Source organism: Populus euphratica, unplaced genomic scaffold (assembly GCF_000495115.2).
Source record: "Populus euphratica unplaced genomic scaffold, PopEup_1.0 scaffold1322.1, whole genome shotgun sequence".
Lineage (NCBI taxonomy): Eukaryota > Viridiplantae > Streptophyta > Magnoliopsida > Malpighiales > Salicaceae > Populus > Populus euphratica.
In genome coordinates this window covers 20765-29644 of record NW_011501185.1, presented here as the reverse complement: position 1 = coordinate 29644, position 8880 = coordinate 20765, and the positions used below count along the sequence as shown (strand labels likewise).

The 8880-nt window shown below is 32.2% G+C and overlaps 1 pseudogene; it reads right to left on the bottom strand.

Annotated features, from left to right (window-relative positions):
* Nucleotides 1-2135: 2135 nt before the first annotated feature.
* Nucleotides 2136-3941, bottom strand: LOC105117398 (benzyl alcohol O-benzoyltransferase-like; annotated as a pseudogene).
* Between the last annotated feature and the right edge of the window lie 4939 nt (nt 3942-8880).

Here is an 8880-nt window from a genome sequence, read left to right as displayed (position 1 = left end):
TTATTTATAATTTATACAATTAACCTCCTTGTAGTTCGACCCAAGTCTTGCTGAGTTATTTATTACTTAGACACTCCTGCACTTGGAAGAAGATATCAATCTTTTAGTCGTGTCAATGCACAATCAGTCCATCAACTGCATTATATAATTGGTGCCATGTCATGTGCTCAGTAGTCCTTGGTGACATGAATAACCTCTACAATCTAGATGTGATTGGAAGTATCTAGGATTTTTATATGCCACTAGAGTCTTTCCCCTACTAGTTCTAGATTTGTAACGGGAATGCCCGCATGTCAACACTCGATCATTTCATCATTTTCAAGGTAGAATAACATGCAGAAGTTAAGGCACATGTCAATTTCCTAGTATCCTAAACCGAGTGGTTTCATCATGGACTTTATAACATATAAGTTCTCTTTCAGCCTGTTCCTTTTAAGTAAAATGCTTTTTGCCCATTCAATAATCTTGTCATACCCAACCTCACTCAACTCATGATCTGACTTAATGGTGAATACCTGTGCTACAATGAATAATTTATTATGGTTCGTGCAACCATCCCATAATAGTTCGTCATAATATTTCAACAAATCAAAAAACCTTATTGCATCTGCATTAGGTTCTTTTTCTACAATTAGACATTGACTAACATTACCTTGATTCATTCTCATTGCATCCATAACCATATTCCTATAAGGATCAGTGTTGTTATTCTCCGCTTTATACATGTTGCTAGCACTAGAAGTTAACCCAACCACCCTTTTTTCCATTCTCCTCTTACTAACAAATTCTTCTTTGTGTGCATACCAACACTAGTAATTCTCCATAAACCTTTTGTGTAGAAAATGTATCGTTACAACATCTGGATGCAGATAATTTTTATATTGACACTTCTTGTATAGACACCTAATAACGCCAATAGTAAAATTTCTAGGAATAGATGGTGTGAAAGTAATAAAACCCTGAACCCCGTTACAATAATCTATCCTCCAAGATCCCTGAGATGAATCTCGAGATATCCATGAACAATCATGCATGACTTTTATCGAATCTCTATAAAATTATAAAGACAACAAATATTAATTAACTATGTTAGGTAAATAAATTTGCAAAAATATTGGATTGCCTTGAGATTATCCAACAAACCAATTACAACTTATCATAAATATTAAATATTTATTATCAATTATCAATGTCTATACTAATTAATACATATGTATAAATTTACGGAAATAACAACTCCTCAATACCATTGATAAAAATTAAAACGGACCCATTAAATAAGCTATTAATCATTTCAAAACAACACATGTAATTCGGTAATTCAATAAAGTTTCAACAATTTACAAACAAATAAAATCTTACAAAATCTAAAACAAACCATAACAAAAATAAAATTAGACATTAATATATTACAAGTTTGTTTGAGAAATAACAATAAAACATGTACATCTACTAACAAAATACATATACTAAAAAAAATTAAAATTTAATTATTAAAATTTAAAAAGATAAAATTATTTATAAAAACTGATAAAAATTCATCGGTAAATCAGAGCATACATGTTGTGGTGAGAAGATTTCAAGAAATATGATTTGTTATGCTGAGAAAAGGGAGATTTGTTTTCGGGAGGGCTAGTTATTTGCAAATGGGGAGAATTAGGATAGGGAGAAATAGGGGAGTAGAAGGTCGGAAATATGGGAATATATTAACTTTTGCCGATGGATTCACTGATGGACTTATTTTGTCTGTGATTCTATCGGCTAGTCTAACAATAAATAGGGCACATCACCATACAGAGTTGTCATTTTGAATACCTCGGTGATTCTTTTAGCATTTTTTAAACTATGAATCTGTCATGTCATTATAGAAAGCCGACTTTTGAATCCCTCGGTTATTTCGTTGATAAAAATCACCCGCAATAACCTCCACGTTAGCGAACCATTTTTTTTTTAATTTTCAACATTTTATCTGTAATTCCATCTGTAACTACTAACCGAATGTTTTCGATGGTAGATATCGACAGACATATAGACAAATTAAAGTTTGTCGGTAATTATGATCTCAAATTATCAACAAAAGTATTTTATTGATAATATTATTGGTATTAAATGAATTTTTGATGGAGCGCTAAATAGATATAAAAAGTAAAAACCATATTAATATTAAAAAATAAAATTCAACCCAAATAAAAATAAAGGATAAGTGGTACATAGAAAATAAGAGTAAACACTTTAACTAATGAAGATACGATTAACGTGGAATTTGCTCCACCACTAACTAGCTGTCCCTTAGCATGCCTTCAAGCTCCTTGTAAAATCTTTCCACTGCAGGAGATGGCAAGCAAAATGGTACTACGATCCCATCTTCTCCTTTCTTATTTGTAAACGGAATATAAAAGCTTGCAAGTTCCGGGATGGCTTTTGCAGTCCCAGCATAAATAGCATTTCCCCATCCGAAATCTGCCTTTTCAAGTCCCGCACGTCTCAAGTCCGACACTATGTAGGTCCCTGGCACAGTAAAAAGAGGCCTTCCCTTGCTCACCATCAAAGAAGCTGTAGATCGCATGTATTCCTCAGTCATGTCCAACTTAGCCTTCCTTACCAACTCCTAAGCATATCCAATTGGCTTTTTCGAAAGTTCCCCTGCAGTTGTTACTGCTGCTAGAAGAAGAAAACCATTACCATAGTAACCTCTTGGTAATAATGGAGGGTTAAATTTTCCACGTGCATTGACGAGGCAAATTATGCGCATTTCTTCATTAGGGTCTGGTTGGAGGGCAATGGTCCGACATATCCAAAGACATGTCGTTAATATTTCGAAAGTAGAACAATGGCTGAGGTGAGGTGGGACCAATCTTCGAAGAGCACTTATATCAGAAGGGCTAAAGAAAAATGAACGGTGAACCAGATGATCATGTGTAAGAATTGAGCTCGTGGAGCCAGCTACTTCCTCGTACGCTAGGTGTCTGCATGTAACTCGAGGCGGGTCAGTTGCATTAAGGACATGTCTTTCCCACACTGGAGGGACAGAGGGGGCGTTGGCTCCGCGGGCCATCTCACCCACCGCTGCCATGAATTGCTCTAATCCTGGGCCATCACTCATGGTATGGTTGAGGCGGAGGGCAAAGAGAAAACCACCACACTTGAGCCGTGACACCTGCCAATTTGCGTAATAAATTAGACAGCATATACCTAGATGATTGTTAGATGATTTGATGATTGGATTTATTAGCGAATTACGCCTACTTGAATAGTGGATTGGAATTTTTAGATCATAAACACAAAGCGGGAACATAATATTAATCATGGTAGGTTTCACGAATAGAATAGCTTATAATTTTGCTAGCAGTCTACGCAGAAGGATTTCTTGCTCCCTTAATATTTTTGGCTGCTAATAGCTGACACGGACAAAGTCTTTGACCAGCGTAGTGGACAAAAATACAGAAAATTTACCTGTAGAAGTAACAGAGGGCAGTTTAGCACCCCGCTAGAGCCAGGAACATCAAAGAGGAGCTCCTCCAAGCAAGGAAATGGAGGTTGAAGTGGATCGCCAAACTGCTCAAGTGTAACATCAGCGTCAGCTTCTATAAACAGGATACCCTCCCCAGTGCATTCCACCATGAGCTTGCGGTTATGCCCTTCCCTCAGCCTACCGGCAAATGGATAGTAAAACACTAGTGTCTTAGCAATTGCCTCTCTGATGACCTTGACGGGGTCTTTCCCGTGCATTGAGGGATTGTGGCGATAAAAGTGTATGAGTGGAATGTGGAATCGAAGTCCTTCTTGGTCATCAATGTCAGATAACAGTTTGAACTCACGTGGGGTGGGCTTCGCTGGTTTGATCAGCTCGGGTTCGCGTCTGTGAACTTTGAAAACTAGAGAAGAGGGTGATGAAGCCATTATGGTACAGAATGATTCTTGTGAAAGATAATGCAAACTAGCAAGTTATATATAGAGAAGGCCAAGAGTATATCGAACAAATAAAGATAAAAGATTGACCCATCGTAGAGTGATGCTCAGCACAATTTAAGATTGTTAGATTTTGTGGTTTAAATTGAAATGATGTGGCATGTTACATTGATAAATATATTATTTGTTTGTCAAGTTAGCTCTTCAAGGATTAATGTCCTCAATTAATCTATTCAGATGATGTATGTTTTTCTATAGAGTCGTTGGTCTATTTATAGATTTATGGTGCGAAATTCTTCGTACAAAGAAAGAGGAACAGTTGAGATTTTTCCATGAATCCACCTCTAATTCTTTTGAAAAGATAATCAAACCTTAATTATTGACCTGGCAGAAGCATGTAAGAATACAAATATAAGCATGCAACATGTTTTAATCATTTTCTTCTTCTTTTTTCACAAGAGATGGTGATGTTTTCCTAATTCTAATGCTTTAAAAAAGATAATCAATCCTTAACACTTGAGCTCGTAGAAGAATGTGACAGTACAAAACTAATATAATCATTCAACATGTTTTAAATAATTCGTGTTAACTCAAATATTCAAATATTTTACTAATTTTAAAATATTAAAATATGAAAATGCCCTTAAAAAAGCTTAATTAAACTTTGAAACTAAGATTATCTTAGAAAATTCATTGTGTTATAAAATGTAAAATCTTAAAATAAAAACTTGGAGAATAATTATTTGATTTTTTATTTTTAAGGATAGTAAAAGTATTTTACTATTTGACAAACAAAAGGAAAATATCATTGTGCCCCTAATCAAATAAAAAATAACAAATGAATATCATGTAAAAAATTATTTTCCCCTAGAGTTTAGTTTTCTAGGCTAATTTGACGAAGGGAAAAATCATCTATTAACTATTACAATTAATAATAATTAATATGTAGTGTTATTATATATTTTCCCATGCCCTATGCTTCCTTGTGTTAGTCTAATTACTTGCGCTATGGTGTGAGATGGAGCAATTTTTTATTGTTCAATGCAAGAAAAAAAAACTATGGATGTTGTTAATGTTTTTTTATTTTTTATTATTGACACGACTAAAAGATTGATATCTTTTTCTAAGTTCAGGAGTGTCGAAATAATAAATAACCCGGCAAGACTGGGTCGAACCACAGAGAGGTTAATTGTACAAATTATAAACAACAATTATAAACAACAACAACAATAATAATTGTAGCAATAATAATACTAGTAATACTAGTAGTAGCAGCAGCAGATGTAGTAGTAGTAGTAGTAGTAGTACTAATAATAATAGTAGTAGTAATAATAATAATAATAAAGAAAAAGAAGAAGATGATGATGAACTTTAAGATGAAATATTAATATAAGGATTAAACGATGATAATAACAAATGTCAAGCTTAGAGGTTCCACTAATAGTATGTCAAACAAGTATAGTAAATTGGAAACCACACACAAAGGAGGTTCCAATCAGATTATAGATTGTTAACATAATTACATTAGTCATCTTATTCAATTAATGCTAATACTTGTAAATCTCGTCAAGCATTCATGATTATAACTTATATTAACAACAAATCAAATTTCTTTCATAGCTCAGGTGTCGGCTATACCATACAGTATGAATTATGAAAGTGTCAAGCATTTGCTGTACCAAGTGTTATACAACATAAATCAAGACTAGTGATTAGTACTTAAAAGTGCATTGTTATCATGGTTTTATATCATCATTTTGCACTTGAAGTATCAATAACTCCTTAACTAAAGCATGTTTTATAATAATATATCTAATAATATAATATACCTTTAATTTGTGGTAAATGTTCATTTTAAATGCAGGCCTATCACATAAATGAAAGGATTGATAGATGACTTTAAGAACTTAAATTGCAAGGATAAAGAGATGGCCAAACTTAGAAAAGAGATCTCGGTGCAATCCAAACCGGAATACTGTTCTGTAATTGGGTCATATCTAGAGCTATAGATCTCAGATTTAGGTTTACTTTATATAGATGGAAAGGTAAGACATAGGCCTACAACTTTCATATGGAGCCCAAGATCTAAAAATGTCATTTTCAAGTCCAAATTGTAGCAACAACAAAGAAGCCCGAATTTGTCCTCCAGCCCAAGCACTGTTCAGTATTTTGGCCATATCTGGAGTTATAGAAGTCCAAATGAGCTAAATTGTTTATACAAGATAGTTGAGATAATTGCCTACAACTTTCATGTTTTCGAGTGGTACCAATTTTGACGTTAGCAATGATGTTTTGGGTAGACAAGAGAAGATAAGGATTGTCACCAAGTTAAGAATTGACCACCCACTTATCAATTAGTCATCAAATTAATAGTTCCCAATTTTGACCTATAAAAGGAGGCATTTGCCATGCATTTAGGCATCTTGTTATCCAGATCAAGATCATGCTCTTCCTTTCTCTCTTTGTATTTTTTGTAATGTTTATGCTTTGTTTTCATTAATATCAAGTTTATGCCTTTCATTTCCTTTCACTTATTTAGTTAACTTTAATCTTATTCATGTTCTTATTTTATTTATTTATTTTTCTTTCTTTCATTATGTCTAGCTAAGTTTATTATATCAAGGTGAAAAGGTTACACTAATGGTGTAAGAATAAGTATAGTGTAAACTTAATATAGACTTTAATGTTTGATACTAACATGTTTTGTATTTGTTATCTTGTTCACTCTTTAATACTTTGCTTGTTAAATGACTAATCTTGATTTATGTTGTATAACACTTGGTACAACAAATGCTTGGCACTTTCATAGCCCATAATGTATGGTATAACCGACACCTGAGCTATGAAAGGAACTTGATTTGTTGTTAACATAAGTTATAATCATGAATGCTTGACGAGATTTACAAGTATTAGCATTAATTAAATAAGATGGCTAATGTAATCATGTTAACAATGTATAATCAAATTGGAACCTCCTTTGTGTGTGGTTTCCAATTAAATAATAAGAGTTTATACTATACTTGTTTGACATACCATTAGTGGATCCTCTAACCTTGACATTGTTTTTGTTATCATTTTTAAATTTTTACGTTAATATTCCATCTCAAAATTCTCATCTTCTTCTTCTTCTTTATTATTATTATTATTATTATCATCATCATCATTGTTGTTGTTGTTGTTGTTGTTGTTACTATTATTATTGTTATTGTTGTTATTTTTATTGTTGTTGTATTATTGTTATTTATAATTTGTACAATTAACCTCCCTGTGGTTCGACCCTGGTCTTGCCGGGTTATTTATTACCTGTGGTTCGACCCCGGTCTTGCCGGGTTATTTATTACTTCGATACTCCTGCACTTGGGAGAAGACATCAATCTTTTAGTCGTGTCAATTAGTCATTTAACAAGCAAAGTATTAAAGAGTGAACAAGATAACAAATACAAAACATGTTAGTATCAAACATTAAAATCCATAGTAAGTTTAAACTATACTTATTCTTACACCGTTAGTGTAACCTTTTCACCTTGACATAATAAACTTAGCTAGGCATAATGAACGAAAGAAAAATATATAAACAAAATAAGAACATAAATAAGATAAGAGTTAACAAAGCAAAGGAATGGAATTGAAAGGCATAAACTTGATATTAAGGAAAGCAAAGCATAAAACATACAAAATATACAAAGAGAGAAAGGAAGAGCATGATCTTGATCTGGAAACCAAGATGCCTAAATGCATGACAAATTTCTCCTTTTATAGGCCAAAATTAAGAACTATTGATTTAATGACTACTTAATGAGTGGGTGACCAACTCTTAACTTGGTGACAATCCTTATCTTCTCTTGTCTGCCTAAAACGTCATTGATAACGTCAAAATTGAAGCCACTTGAAAACATGAAAGTTATAGGAAATTGTCTCAGCTTTCTTATGTAACAAATTCAACTCATTTCGATTTCTAAAACTCCAGATATGGCCAAAATACTTAACAGTGCTTGGGTTGGAGGATAGATTCGGGCTTCTTTGTTGTTGCTACAATTTGAACTTGAAAGTGGCCTTTTTAAATCTTGGGCTCCATATGAAAGTTGTAGGCTATGTCTTACCTTTCCATCCATATAATGTAGACCTAAATCTGAGATCTATAGCTCTAGATATGACCCAATTACCGAACAGTATTCCGGTTTGGATTGCACCGACATCTCTTTTCTAAGATTGGTCATCTCTTTCCCCTTGCAATTTAAGTTCTTAAAGTCATTAATTAATCCTTTCATTTATGTGATAGGCCTGCATTTAAAATGAACATTTACCACAAATTAAAGGTATCTTATATTATTAGATATATTATTATAAAACATGTTTTAGTTAAAGAGTTATTGATGATATAAAACCATGATAAAAATGCACTTTTAAGTACTAATCACTTATCAAGAAGAAATTTAATGTAAACTAAAAAGTTAATACATGTGTTTAAAATAATAAATCAAGAATTATACATGCAAATTTATCTTTCTTTGAATTTTTCTTTGCTATTATAAATTTATCCAATAACTCATTAAATTTGCAACAAAAAGATTCAATTAGAAGCAAAATCAACAAAATTTAAAATTGTTTTTGGTAATTGTTTTCATTACAAATTTCATTAATAACTAATTAAATTAGCCACAAAGGATTCAATAAAAACAAATCAAAACACTAAATTTGATTCTACCAATTTGTAAAGATTAGTTATATAGTATTAGGATTCAATATAGCTTAGTTAGGAATCTCAAAGAGCTTATTTATATAGTATTAAGATTTAATACAGCTCCTTATCGTATATAAAGATTAAAATATTTTAGTTTAACCATAATATTAAAAAACAAAAATGTAATCTATATAAGATATAGAGCTATATTGAATCCTAATACAAACTAAATTTTTTATTTACTAATAATCATGTAAATTTCTAACTAAGTTAATGACTTGATTAGTTTT